This window comes from Platalea leucorodia (assembly GCF_965183815.1).
Source record: "Platalea leucorodia genome assembly, chromosome: 1".
NCBI lineage: Eukaryota > Metazoa > Chordata > Aves > Pelecaniformes > Threskiornithidae > Platalea > Platalea leucorodia.
Genome location: NC_138823.1, coordinates 91,512,435 through 91,527,011, shown reverse-complemented (window position 1 = coordinate 91,527,011; position 14,577 = coordinate 91,512,435).

Below are 14,577 nucleotides of genomic sequence, written 5' to 3'. Positions count from 1 at the left end.
CATTCTTGGCTGCACTTTTATATGTTCTCCATATCAGATACCACGGTGTACAAGGAACCTGCAGTGGATTCTTAGGTGACTGGCGGAAAACCATTTACCACATCATTCTCCCACATGGTGGCATTGCTTGCAAAAAGTATCCTCATTCTCAGTGTGTGACGCTTTGTTTTCTGGTGCTTTAGCCAGAGCTCTGCTGCCTTGAGGGACCATTTACCTTCAGGCATGCCTGCTCTTCATTGCTTACTCTGAGACTAAACACTGTTCCAGATCAGATGAACCATGTAGCTCTCCAAAACCAGCAGCCAGACTCAGGAGCTCTCAGGGGAGCTGTGCGTGAACATGCAGAAAGCAGAAACTAGAAAAGCTCTGCTGACTCTGCTCCTGTCCCCGGTGGCATGGACCAGCTTTCAAAGTGTCGGTCACACTGCGCACCGTGGAGTGACAGAGGTCAGGCAGGTACGAAGGCAGGCTGCTCCATGACCAATGTGTAGCCCTGAAGGGCTGCATGGACGGGAGGAATCCAAGGATTTCGGGAAGCCCGTATACAAGACTTACAATGAACACAGCTCATTGCAGAGGGGAAGTACCGATAAGTAAAGTGCGTTAAGGTGGATGACCTCTGGACCTCCTCTGGAGGTCATCCTTCTTGGAGCAGGGCGAACGTCCAAGTGAGATCACATCGCCCAGGGCCTCATCATGCACAAAACCTAAGTGAGGCAAGACTTGACAGGCTGAAATTAGCAGTCTGAGTCACGCGGCAAGAAATTGGTTGTCAATGTGGTTACTGTCGAACGAGTGTAACGACAGATTGTCAAGTACCTAACCAACAGCTCTTTTTTTGCAAGAGTTGAGACATAGAAATGATTTGTAAATAATTTGTAAGATTTCCTACCTACATCTTTTCAGGAATATAAGTGGATTAGACTGCTGGTACTTCTAGATAGCGTCCTGCTGCAAAGCGATTGTTACCCCACACTTCAAGGAAAGATGCAAGGAGCATGAAGGTAGATGGTGTGGGATAACCAGCCCCTTTTCCCAAAACTGCAGTGGTTGGATGCTGGCTTCTCCCCAGAAGCACAAGAGTGTAAATCCCTTCCAAAGCTCTTGTTTATTTTTCTGCATGTATTACCAGTCCTCTTTTGACTCCTGCTAAGATTTTGGTTGTGATGATACTAGGAAGGAAGGGATTTGGCTGAGTAATTGCACGTTGTGCAAAAATTTTATTTCCTTTTTATCAGTTTTAAATGTGTCCCTTTTCAACTTAATTGAATATTCCCTTGTGTTTATACTGCGGAAGGGAAACTAGCAACCTGTATTTCTGAGCGGATTTTCTGGGCAAGGGCTAGGACTGGCTTCCCACTGCTTCAAACCGGGGGAAATCACAACAGAATAGAATAAGCAATTGAAGTGTTCTGGTTAATCAAACTCAACAGTAATTTGCAACAGAAGTAAAATCTTGAACAATTCCTTAGAGAAGTTAGTCCTTATAACACACCAAATATTTTTTTTCTATTCCACCCCACACACACTGTTTTCCTTCCAGGAAGGATTCAATACAATTTCTTACTATAAGGCAAAAATCAGGCAAACACCCTAACCCTGACCCTTTGTTCCAGCTGTAAAACAGACACAAGAACATCCTTTATTAAAGGGGTTAATTAAGTACACAATCCCATTTTCCTTCTCATAAAAGTTGTTGGAAAGCAACCCAAACAATGTCTTTATTAAAGTTTTGCTGGGAAAGTTCCTTTTTTTGGCAGGGGAAGGGTAATTGTGATAAGCAAGCTGCTTCTGTTCCCAAATTCCCTGATGTGCTGGGGTCACGTCACATGTTTGCACCCTGCTTTAACAAGGAATAACAACACAGACAGACGTGCTTATTTTTGGTGTCACTACATTTGAGCAGATGTTATAGGCTCAATTATCCCAGTACTTCAGCTGTAACATTGTGTTATTCTCTAAGCTCCATTTCTTTGGCTGAAACCGTTCATTCTGTAAGCTGGTGCTTCTGCTCCTCCGTGTAGTAGAGCTTGGCAGCTACCTTCAGTAAGCAAATTTATCTTCTTGGATTGCTTCTGCAGCGTAGCTACAAATCACATTGAATGTACAGCTGAACAAAACGCACTTTATACTATGGAGTATCTGCCCATTATAAGAACATCCAGCGTTTTAACACAGGATCATTAGTCACCAAGAGTAAATTGATTAATTATCGACTTCTGCATAGTTCGGTCAGTGTTCAAATAAACCACACTTAGGTAACGCAGGAATATTCTAGGTTCAGCATCCTCACAGTATAGCTGAGTTTCTCCATATATACCAACGTTGTGAAACAGAAAGACATCCTGCAGCTCCTGAATCACAGCTTTGAAACGCAGCATGACAATTATTTCATTTGGAGGCCAACGGTGATGAGCTCTGTCAGCGTGGCGAGTAATTATAAGAAATAGGGATCACTTGACTCATCTTTTTCTTCCTGCCTTTGCCAACTCTTCAAACATACTGTTTTCACCATCTAAAGCCTACTCCGTTCATTTACTGCATCACTTTGTGCTGGAGCTATGTTTACAAAAAGGGACTCTGCATTTTTAGTTTAAAGTTTTTTTTTTCTCTTTGCAACAACAGAAACATTTTAAATGCTTTCCGAGGAGGACATGCAATTTAGAATGCGTAAATGAAGTTGAAAATAACTGAAAATAATGAGTCAAGCCAATAAAACTGGCCGTGGAATTGGCCAAATGGTAGCTCAAACAAGGTAAATCAGGTGATACTTAAAAAAGAGCTGAATCATTTTCTTTAAAAATCCAGCTGAACATGCAAATCCTTCTCTCTGTCACCTAACATCTGCCACATCTTCTGTTTTATGAAAACGCATACACTTTGCTTGGTCAAAAGGCAGAATCTTTCACTACAACATATAGCAAGATGAGGCAGCTTTACACTATTTCGGTAATTCAGTACGATTATAATGAGAGGGCAGTTGTTAAAATTTTATTATTTTAGTAGCAGTGTTCTCCAGAGAAAATACTAATAAATTTCCTACACTGTGACTGTCTAAACAGGTTATCCAACAATTATATATTAATTATTAATCTCCCAGTGATTCAGAAGCCACCCCATGGCTTTCTAGTGCAGGAACTCCACTGTTTTTGCAACCTAATGATACGATTTTCCCAGCTGCGGTGTTGCATCGCTCAACCAGAGGGAAGGCTAATCGCAGAGGGAGCAATAAAGTTAGAGGGATGCCTAAGGTTATACCTTGCCTTGCTTGGAGGAGGTTATGAAAAAGTAAACAAATTCAGCAGGCCACATACAGAAAACTAGTTAGATGAGAGAGTATAACTACAATTGGAGTGGGAATGTGTTTTAAATGGCCTGTGTAGGGATTAATGGAAATACCTGAAAATAAACAAATAGGTAGGAAGATCTTTTTCTCATGCATTCCCCAAGAACACCTTTTCCAACTTGATGTTTAAGTGGCAAGCCTGAGAGCTGTAATTTGCATTATCTGTGTGCATTCTTGGCTGTACATGTTTACCATGCAGGAAAACAAGATTGATTTCTCATTCTTAAGCACATTTATAATGTCTGTGCAAATGAATGTAGGGCATATCCCAGCTAGATCAATATTTATGCAACCTACTTTAGAAAGAGCAAGGGAGTTGCTTCAGAGCAGCAGGGGATCTTGTCATTTCTCTTCCTACGGTTTCCTCTTCCCCTTTTCAGTGAAATTCGCTCGCATAATGCTCCGTGCTCGCTGCTGATTAAAGGGAGTTTTAATGAAGGGAGACCCCCTCATCCCTCCGAAGGGGTGAGATGCTGCCGGGAGCGGCAGCCGGAGGCAGAGCCGGCGACTGGGGAGCGGCTGGGGCGGAGGAAGGGTGTGTGTGTGCGTGTGTGTGCGTGTGTGTGTGCGTGTGTGCGTGTGTGTGCTCGGAAGCTGTGGGCCAGGCCCGGCGCGGCGGGCTGGCGTGAGGAGCGCGCGGTTATGGCGAGCTGCGCCAAGGCAGCGATGATTTATGCCCCGCTCTGCAGCGAGGGGAGCTCTCCTCGCCGGCCCGCGGTGGAGCTGGCAGCTTCCTCCCCCTTCCTCCGGCCCCATCGAGCCACTTGTCTTTGGCCCGTGGCTTTGCACACTTCATTCCACTTGCAGAAGAGCGACAATTAATTATCCTAATTAAATCCAACTGCGGAATATCGAATACTGTGGTTTATTTCATACTTTAAAGGTTCACCTCTTTCGTGCATGCTTTCCCCAAATTGCTTGTCACAGCTAATCTCTTTCATTCATTTTGAAACAGAGGGGGGGAAAGAGAATGGTACCTATAATAAATCAAAAGGCAGTAGCAAAACATTGAAAAGAGCCAACCTCCCAGCAATATGCCAGCATCCATGTTGAAAAGGGTCCTTCTAAATAGCTGTTTTCTCACAGCTCAGCTTCCATTTTCTTGATGCTTAGGAGGGGGCGACTTCACCGACCCACAGACAGAAGTGGCCTCTCTGAATAACCTTTACTCTTTCTTCTGCCCTATTTACCAGAAACTCCTTTTTTTTTACCCTGACTTGAATAAACTCAGGGGCCTTCAAATGCCACTGGTGGTGTTGGTTCCTGCACAGCGGTGCATGTCTTCAGAAATAAACTGGGAGTTGAAGATCAGTAACTTTACAATACCTGTGTCCTCTGATTCACTAAGTCAATTTAATTCCCCATCCAATAGAATACACTTTGCATACACAAAACATTCCTTGTGAGCATTATTTTTTCTCGAAAGGGGCTCCACCATGGTTCAAACATGACAAACTCTAGGCTATTAAGGAGTCTTGATTACCATGGCCGTACCACTGAAATGCAGCATTAGCAAATACAATATATTGAATGCCTCTCTTGTAAATAGTTCAATTTTTCTGAGTAACTTACTAGGCAATAAGAACGCTGTCACTTCTGTGTTGACAAAGTATCTTAGTTACTGAGTAACTATAGAGATGTTTCCCTTATGCTTGACGTAATTATCAAAATGCCTTTCATTAGCTGGTGAAAACTTTAGGGCTCAAAGTGCAATTCCTAGAACATAGTTCACTGTTTGCAGTGGCATACAAATTAGGGTGGCAGTGGCATACAAATTAGGGCAGCACAGGCCAGCTATGCACTCACAGCTAAAAAGATTTCCAATTTATTTTTTTCTTGCCAGCAGCCCCTTAGAAGCAAACTGGAGACGCTGAGGCCACCCTCCAAATCAGGTCTCAAATTCAGGCTGCCCCGGGCATGCAGGCAGGACAAGAGACAACCACAGGCACATCCAGCAGCCACAGCTACAGCACGAGCCACAAAATACTTTGTTTCTTTTAAAGCTCCAGCTCCTGGAGTCCTGTGATTAGGTAAGGACTTAAACATTGTGTTTGCTTGTTCAGAAATGGGGACGCATTTGAAAGCATGTGCAAAGCTTGTCCTAAGAGCTTCAAACCCAAAACGATAACGGTTTTGCTATGTCCCCGATCTGTAATCTTTCTGCAGGGTCCCTGGCCTGTGCTGGTTTAGTACTTAGGGGTGGTTCAGATTTTGCCCTGCTGCAGTTCACTCTCTACAGATCTTGACTCTCTGGAGCCTCTGATGGACCCCCCAAATCTGTATGTGTCCCATGGCCTGGACACCACAGGCTAGTGCGCTGCAGTGGGGGGTACTTCCCACTTGGTGTTCACGCTGCGCTCTGCGTGGGTGATTTTTCTCCTACAAACAACACATAACATCTAGAAATTCAGCCTGAGCTGTGCTCGGTAAAGGAGCGCAGACTGGAAGAGACCCCAGTGGGCTATTTACTGTCTCTGACTGACTTAGGGTATTATATATACCATACAAAAATATTACTTATAGTATAATGTAAATAATAATATACAAACTGTATGCACATTGTTCCAACAGATTGTTTGTTCTTGAAGATCTGCAGTGATGTAGGTGGTGGAGGCTCCATTGCTGTCATCTGTCCTCTGCCTCGCTGCCCGTACCAGTTATAATTATTTCCCAGTGACTAACCAGAAACTTCCTTGCTGCCCCACAGGCAGAGAGCAGAATAATTCCCTTCTGCTTTGCAGCCCCACATGTTGAAATACCCTTCTTTCGTTCTTCAGGCAGAAGAACTGCAGTACATTTAGTCTTTCCTCGTAAGTGATATTCTCCAGGCCCACCATCAGCCCCGTCGCTGCCCCTGCACCGTGTCCGACCAGGGCACACTCCTTCTTGGGATCCCCAAAACCAACTGCCTAACCTCCAGCTGCAGCTCTGCCCCTGCGGGGTAGAGGAAAAGGGCTCCTGACTGTGCCTTGCAAGCTCCATCCTTGTTTGTACGTCCCAGCATGGCGTTTGCCTTTGTCTCAGAAACACGGTGCTCCCAGGCTTTAGCTCGCGAGCTGGGATCCTGCCCAGCCATCTGCCAGCCAGGCTATTGCCCAGCTGGATTTGACCATCATTCCTGCCTGACAGCACTGTCTCGTACGAACTGGTCCCTCCTCTGAATTGCGCCCTCTGTGTCCCCCTGTCCCACCCCGCGGGGTCGGCGTGCAGACCAGCGTGGCGTCCCTGCTGCCCTCGGCGGCACCAGCAACGACGCTGAGCGGTGCCAGCCCTGGCACCAGCCTGCCCTGTTGTTCCTGGTACATCTTGCCACCGCGCCACTGCCGCCCACCTGCTTGCTGCAGTTTTCCGACAAGCTTTGTGTCACCCTCTCATAAATCTGTCTTTTGAGCTTACTTATGATGAGAATGACATCAGAGACACTGTCAAAAGTACTGGAAAGCCAAGACACATGACATTTATGGCCTCTCTCCTTTCTGTGTGACTAGCTGGGAAAGGAAATAAATTTGCTCTTGCTCATTTAGTGCTCGTTCCTTTTATCATCAAGTGTGAGCTAGTCAGTTTGATTATTTCCTCCAATATTTTCCTGAGCACTGAAATGAAGTTGGCTAGTCTTTAATTCCGCAGCTTCTCCTTTTCCCCCAGTTTTAAAGGCAGCCACCCTATTTGTCCTTCTTGACTGTCACAGCTTGACTCATCCTCCATCAAGTCTTACAGACAACTACTCGTGGCCCAGAGGTGTCATTAGCCAGGTCTTCAAGTATCTGACGCTAATAATTAACTTCTGCATGAACTCTTTCCCCGTCCCCTCCTTATTAGAGGCACCTGTCTTTCTTACCCTTTTGCTGCTGCTGGTATTTGCATTATCCACCCACATGCAACTGGTATTTTGGGGAAGAGAATTAGAAACTAAAAGGCACTAAACACTTCTCCTACAGAAAGGAAAGCGATGAAAGCTTTCTTACTTCAGTGAGTAGAGATCCGCACCTAACGGAACGATACCTGGCCTTCCCGGTGTCCCTTGCTCATCCCATCTCAGCTTACGCCTTGGCCCTTTCTTGCCCCTGCAAGCTGGGGCGATGCTTTGTACGCGCTGCCTGTCAGCTCACCAAGTCTCCTCTTCCCGCATGCTTCCCTCTCATGCTGGGGATGGAAGATGAGAACAATTAAAGAAAAAAAGGTGGCGCTTTTAGAGAGCAAATAAGTGAATCATGCCCTGGGACCCATCACTATAAATAAAATAAAGCAATAAATCAGCAGGTTTCACAGAAGTAGCGCAGCCCAGGCTTTGCTCGCGGAGCCAGCACAACAGATCCACGCATCCACAGATCCACACAAATGCGGTTGGTTCAGACGTGTGATGCCCACCCTAGCTTGCAGGACCAACTAGGCAGATTTTTCTCAGTGCTGCTTGCATTGAAAGGAGTCAGTTCAGAGTGAAAAATGCCCTTCTACGGCAGTGTAAAGCAGCCCTAAGGAAACTTGGCGCTCAGCCATACGATTAATGCTGGAGCTGCTGTGCCCTTTTGATCTGGGGAGCAGGGACATCCCTGAGGCAGCACGGGGAGAGGTGGGGAGCAGGTAACAGGGGTGCCCGCGTGCAGCTATTTGCGATCATCTTTGGTAAAGGCCAGTGGCTGCTCTTTGCCACTTACCCACCATTTCTTTCTTCTCTTTGGCTGACAAAAAAAACCCAACACCATGGTTTTTTTAATAACAAAGGGAAGAAAAATGGCTCACAGAGCCGCAGCTACCCATTCACAAATGTGCCGTGAGCCGCTCCGCGCAGGAGACCTATGCTTGATTAAACCAAACCCTGACTTTCAAAATACTGGAGAACAACTGAGCAACTGGCTCTTGTGGGGCTTCGTCCAACAGAACTGTGGGTTATTTTTTATTGCTCCTCATCTGTTTTACCTGGTTTCGACAAGGCCAGAGAGCACCTTGGCTCAGCGATCTCTGCTCTCAATGGTATGAGGAGACCTGTGCATCGACTGACTTTACTGGGGTCCCTGCCACATAAAAACCCTCCTGTCGTCTGGGGTCCTACCTGCACCCCTTTTCTTCCTCCTTCATGGATATTTATGGCAGTAAAAGTAGATATACTCTGAATTGGTATGGAATTTTAAAATTTTGCAATGAACAGTTTCATATAAAATGAAGTTCCTCTAATTCTTCTGTATATTTGTATCAATAAAATTCATGCATGTGCAATTCCCAGGGTGAAATCTTATTTTTTTTTTTTTAGGAGGGAATAGAAAATTAATGTGATTCTCCATGCACTTTCATCCCCAGACATTGCTGGTTTCCTCTCTCTGTAAACTGCTGACAGTCTCCTGCTACTCAATTTATATTTTCCTTTGCCCGCATATCACTTTCCTCTTTCCAGGGCTGCCTCTTTTTTTGTATCATCTCCTTTTTTTTTCATTCCTCGCATCTAAGATCATTCTTTTGTTGCGAGACACTGTCTTCCTCAAAATGCATCAATAATAGAGAAAAACAGAGAAGCCAGTCAATGCCAGGGTAGGCAAAAGGGCTAAAGTAGGTTAGGCAGTTAACATTCATCAAATATTTAATACGCGATACAAACGGAGGCTGGCTATATGGGATCTTGAAACGTTTTCGCTTTGCGCCACTTGGTTAGTCCCTCGCATGTCTCGGGGGTGTCCTCAGCAGACAAGTCCCTGCAGAGCACCCCAGGACTTACCCGTGGCCCTGACCTACATCTTGCACGGCGCGTGTGCCCGGCTTTCCCCAGACGGCAAAGCCGGGTTGTGAAGAGGGTTTTGCTCCCGTTTCAAGGCGCCCGCAGCTGCGCGCAAGCCGAAGCCCGGCAGCCGGCCCCCGCTCACGTTGGCTGTGCTCTGGGCTGGTGCACACGCTGCTGTTGTAGGTAAACATTTGGGAGCTCTTACTGTAAAACAGTCTGTGTGTTTCCTCTTTTCTTATTCCACCCTTTCCTTATTCTATTTTTTCCTCTTATAGCAGACACCGCTCTGGGAGAAGCCAGTGTTCCCCAGTGGTAAGATCAGTTGAGCCAGCATAATTTTCCTAAGCCGCAGTGCTCGAGGGTCAGCTTTGGTTGGGTTTGTTTTGTGTTGGGTGTTTTTTCCTCCAAAGCACCAGAAAACATGCCAAGGAGATACCCTATAAAGGCCAGGGAATGGGCTATCCATTCAAAAGGGCTTTAAGATTCACAGGGAGGTGAAGCCAGCGAGCGCTGTGTCACGCCGGACTTTGTCCTGCCACCCCCAGCCAGCCGCAGCGCGCCCGGGGCTTGCTGTGCCTCCGCACCGGGGTCCCCGCGGTGCCCACGACAGACGGGGCCAGGTCCCTTCTTACGCTGGGCCGTGCTATGATGCAAAGACCTGGGCCTGTCCTGAACCCACAGGTACGAGGAGCTGGGACAAACTGGCTGCCTCGCCTCGTCCCCTAAACCGCGCAGGGTACCCTTTCCACTGCCAGGCTTTTTTTTTTCCCCAACGAGCCCGGTGTAGGCGTACGGCTTTACTCGATGGCTGCTCGCTGGCACGTGGATTCCTCTTTCTTTACAGCGAGGGTGGGGCTCCTGACGGCTCCCGCACTTTGTCTCTGTGCCCCTATTCCCCGCTCATCGAACTGCCTGCCCGACACCCGCACGCCTTTTGGCTCCCGCAGCCCAAACTCGCGGGGTCTTGCACAGTGGCTTCCCTCCGAGTCCATCCCTTTGCTTTCATTTTTGTTTATCGGGATCCCTGTACGCCGCAGCTGTCTGCCAGGCGGTTCCCTACGGGAAGATTACGAAAACACGAGGCAGTGGGATAAGCAGGGAGGCACGGGCTCAGAAACGTGCTCCGATTTGCTAAAATTGCCTGGTGAAGCTCACAGCAGTGACTTCAGGCATTTGCAAAGCACGTAACAAAAGCAGCACCTCTAGGCAAGCATAACCCTAATTTCTCTACTTAATAATTAAAAGGGAAAATTTAGGGGAAAATATTAATCCCTGTCCATAGAAGACTTGCTTTTCTCTTTTACTCCAGGCTGTAAGCATCAATGGAGTTAAACATTTATCGACGCTTGCGCAAGCACAGCCAGAGCAAGAGAGCTAAGCAAAGGCAAACCGTTTCAACAAAGAAGCCGGAGCACTTTGATGCTGGCAAGAAGACGTAGGGTTCGAAGGAAACAAAGATGAGCAAGATTGCAAAACCAGGGTGCCTGCGCCTGCAAATTGCTTGTAATGGGTCCAGAAATGACTTGTCTAGGGCTGTTGTTTTACCTTTTACCTACCACTAGGTATGCAGGTAAACTCATTAAAGGGCTGTATCGAGTCATATAATTTGTTTACAGCTAGTTATTTTCCATTATAATAACAATAGCATGATACATGCAAAAGCACTCTGGCGTTTTGGTGGTAGCATGCAGGCGTGCCTTCTGACGGCAGCTTATCGCCTGCCGAGAGCCCGGTTGCAAAAGGCTATTTAGTCCTATTAGCCGCAATTTCGGGGGCAGACTGGGGAGTCAGAGTCCTCCCTTTGCCACACACAAACACGCACAGTTTAAACTTGTTTCCTTCCTAATTGCGGGTGAGCAAAGCACAGGCGCTTGTCTTTCCGTCTGGGTCATTCAGGGTTTGAAAAGAAGAAAATGAGGGAGAGAAGAAATTACAGCATGAGGGTTTTTACCTTCTTCCACATACACTGAACCCATGCAACAAGCGCTGTGTGAAAGCAGTTTCCTAACCTCTCTATCCCAGTTGTACCACATGCAATCCTGTAACTTCTTTTGTAGCAGGAGCGATGCTTCCCGCCCCCGGCAGAACAGCCTAAGCCGTTCCTCTGGGTATCAGCTCGGAGACACATTGCCTTCCTTTGGCCACAATCCTTAGGCTGACCCGGTGCGCAGGGAAGACAAAGGTGGCGAATCAGCTCAAAAAAAAGGACAAAAAGGAAAATAAGAGTCATATGGCTGGCTGAACCTCAAGCGCTAATGGGAATTTGGCCTGCCTGAGGCAGAGCGCAGATTTGGCCTGGTATGTTGTAAATCCTGGTAATGTCCTCCTCTGGCACTTGGTGCTTCTTCTAAAAAAAAATCGTATCTCAAGATTTGGAAAGGGGTTTTGCAAAGTTTTTTAAGAAAAGTAAAAAAAAAAAAAATTCAAGGAAGTAAAACCGATTCAAAGCTTTTAAAAAATATGCAAAAAACTATTTCTTTTGACCGGCTTTAGTAAGTACTGCCAGGTTCTGACTGAGAGGTATAAACACTTCTTTTGGAATAGAAACATTTTTCCTGGTAATTTATTATTCTCCAAGCTTGTCATGAAACACAGAACAAGTGTCAGTAATGTGCCCCATAAACACAACAATACTGTGGATAACATCTTCTATCGCAAGATTTTGCCTTTCAAATATTCCTCGTTGCGGTGAGCACTGTGTTTACCAAGAAACAAAAGATATAAAAAGAACAGGTTCTGTTTGGTGCAGTAATATATCTAGAACAATTATTTCATGGTTATGGAAAAACCCTTGCTGTTTTCACTGTGTATTTTGAGAAAAATTCTTTCTTGCCAAGATGTTTTATGAAAAGCTCAGGCTTCCCTATCATAAAACCACGCTGTATGCTTAATTTAATCACAGAGAGCTGATATAAAATGCATGGACTGCAAACAAGAGGTGAAATCTCACGACTTCACATGAACCCTCTCTTGTGATGGAGGACAACTCCTGACTTCGGTTTTTACTACGGTAATGCGCAAGCCCTGACACACATTTTCTATCAATAATATCTGCACAAGTTTCATGCTACAGCTCCGGGGGCAAATATACCTCATATCAGAACAGTGGATGTCCCCAGCTTCATGAACAGCACCTTAGCAGGGCATTTGGTGGCTGAAGGCTGAAATCTGTGGCTGAAGGGTTCGCTTGGGAGTGTGGTCTCTTTCTTGGTCATTTTTCCCACCTGACTCCGGTGCCAGGCTCTCCCTGGCTTCCCATGCATGGCAGAAATCATTTTCTGATTTTCCTGGAGTAGAGAGTAACTTGGTCTCTGTGTAACCCTGCCCGTGTTTTTTTAGGGCTGGAGGTTTTTTTGCATTTGTCTTAGAAAACCCCAAATTCTGTTTTCCACTAGTGCTGCCTTGTGGGGGTGTTTCTGCAGCCAGGGGAGAGGCTGCCAACGCTGACTGTGGAAGCTACGGTGCATTTGCTAAAAGCCTTGCAACGCGTGTTATGCAGAGCAAAGTCTTCAGCTCTCCTAGTCTGGTCTTCTGGGACTCCCAGCTGAATCTAGGTGTCCCTGCCTGGAGATGGCTGTCCCCTAGAAGAGAGTCTGCTGCGGAGAGGTCAGAAGATGGCAACTTCGTCTCTCTCCCAGAAATAACCAAGATGCTGCAACTGCAAGGGAGTTACAGTGGGTGGGGTTTTTTCCAGAAGCAAAGGGGGAAGGATTCAAAGCCAGAGCTCACCAGGGCACTGCTTCTAAAATGTCCCTCTTTCTGTAAGCCAGATAAATAGGAGCAGCTAACTTTTTCAATTTTTTTTCCTTTTTTTTTTTTTTTTTTTTTGGCCTAGGATTTACTCCTGTGGCAGCATGAGCAGCCCTGGATATGTCTGATATATCTTGGGGAAGGCAGGTTTGACAGGGATTGCTTCCCCTGGCTATTCAAAGTGGGAAATTTAGGCTTCGCTGTGACCACATGTAAAAGTTCGCTTTGTTGGGATGTCACCATAATCTGATGCTCTTGGCTGCAATTTTGCTGCTGCTTTGACTTTTTTTCCCTGTTGCTCACAGATGTGACCTCCGTGAAAGGCTGTTAGGTGCCTTGCATTTTCCACTATGGTAGACACTAAGTATTAGTACAGATGTGTTATCTTTGCTCCCTCAATTATGCCAAGCACATTAATCTTGATGCAAAACAAATTAAAATGTTGTCATCTATGTCAGGACAGTTTCTGGGGGGAGGGGGTGGGGGTGGTGTATGTAATGTACAGTTTCCAGTGTCTAGGGCGTGCTGCGTCACCTGAAAGTAATTAGTTGGAGTGCCTTGATCTCCAGTACAGGATCCAACCATTGTGTAACTCTGGAAAAACCTTCTGTGGTTGCACAATATTATTTGGTGTCACCTCCATCTGCAATACAACTGTGCAATCAAAGCTGTATTGCGAGCATGAGCATATTTGTACACCATACATACCTCTCCCGGCCCAACTGTGTACAGATATACACACCAAACACTGCTTGCTTGTTTGGGCAAACAGGGAGCAATCTTCTTTTTCTTGCAAAGCATGAGGAAAATGAGGTCAGAAGCTGAAGTAGGTCCGTGCCCACCTTGATTTTGTGTTTGAGCTGCACCGGTGCAGGCCGTTTTACACACAGGACAGAGGGCCAGCCCTTGCCCTAAAGTACCAAAACCCCACAAGTCCCATGCCCAAAATGAATCTTGCAAAAGAAAATGCAAATCGCCTATTGAGTCTGCAACTTCTTGGGCCGGCTCTGCTTTCCACTCCTGACTTTTTCCACCTGGGATTTGTAAACCCTGGATCATTCCCATTTATGTCACATCAAAGAGGAGGAGACAACCCACTCCTGCTACCCATACACGTGCATTGGCCAACCTTTGTACCCAGGGTTGGCGGGGGTATAGCCACACAAGACGTTTTTTTCTGTCCAGAGAAGGGATCGAGTTGGACACCGCTGTACAAAAGCAGGTGGGGGTCACCGGCGCTGCCTTGGGCTGCGGGACTGAGTGAGTGGCACCTCTGCCGTGGCCTTCGGTGGCAGCAGGAGCATGCAGTCCGATATGCTGGGTTTCTTTTGTTCCAGTCAAGCTTAGCCTCACATTATTTCATTTAAAATAAAAAGGAGGTGACAGCTAATTTATGTACCTCCTCCCACGCGTGCTGTGGACATGCATGCGAGGATGTGGAGCCATGCGTGCTGAGGACGGGCGCTGCCGCCGGTGGCTCCCAGCAGGCTCAGGGCTCTGGCACCGGTCACACAATACGACATGACGAAGTGTTTGAGCCTCGCTACAGTCCCTGATTGCACCTCACCGTAGCCCACCCAGGGTCGTTAGCGCCGGTGTCACTCTTCACAGCCACAGACCTCAAGCTGTGGCCAGTAACACCGGACACGGCAGAAGCGGGGACACCAGCACGTGGCGACTCAACTCCTCTTAACATCCCTCAGAGAAGAGCAATAAAGGTCAGAGCTCATCATTTTACAAACATGTAGGGACCAGTCCTTGTCCCAGAGCT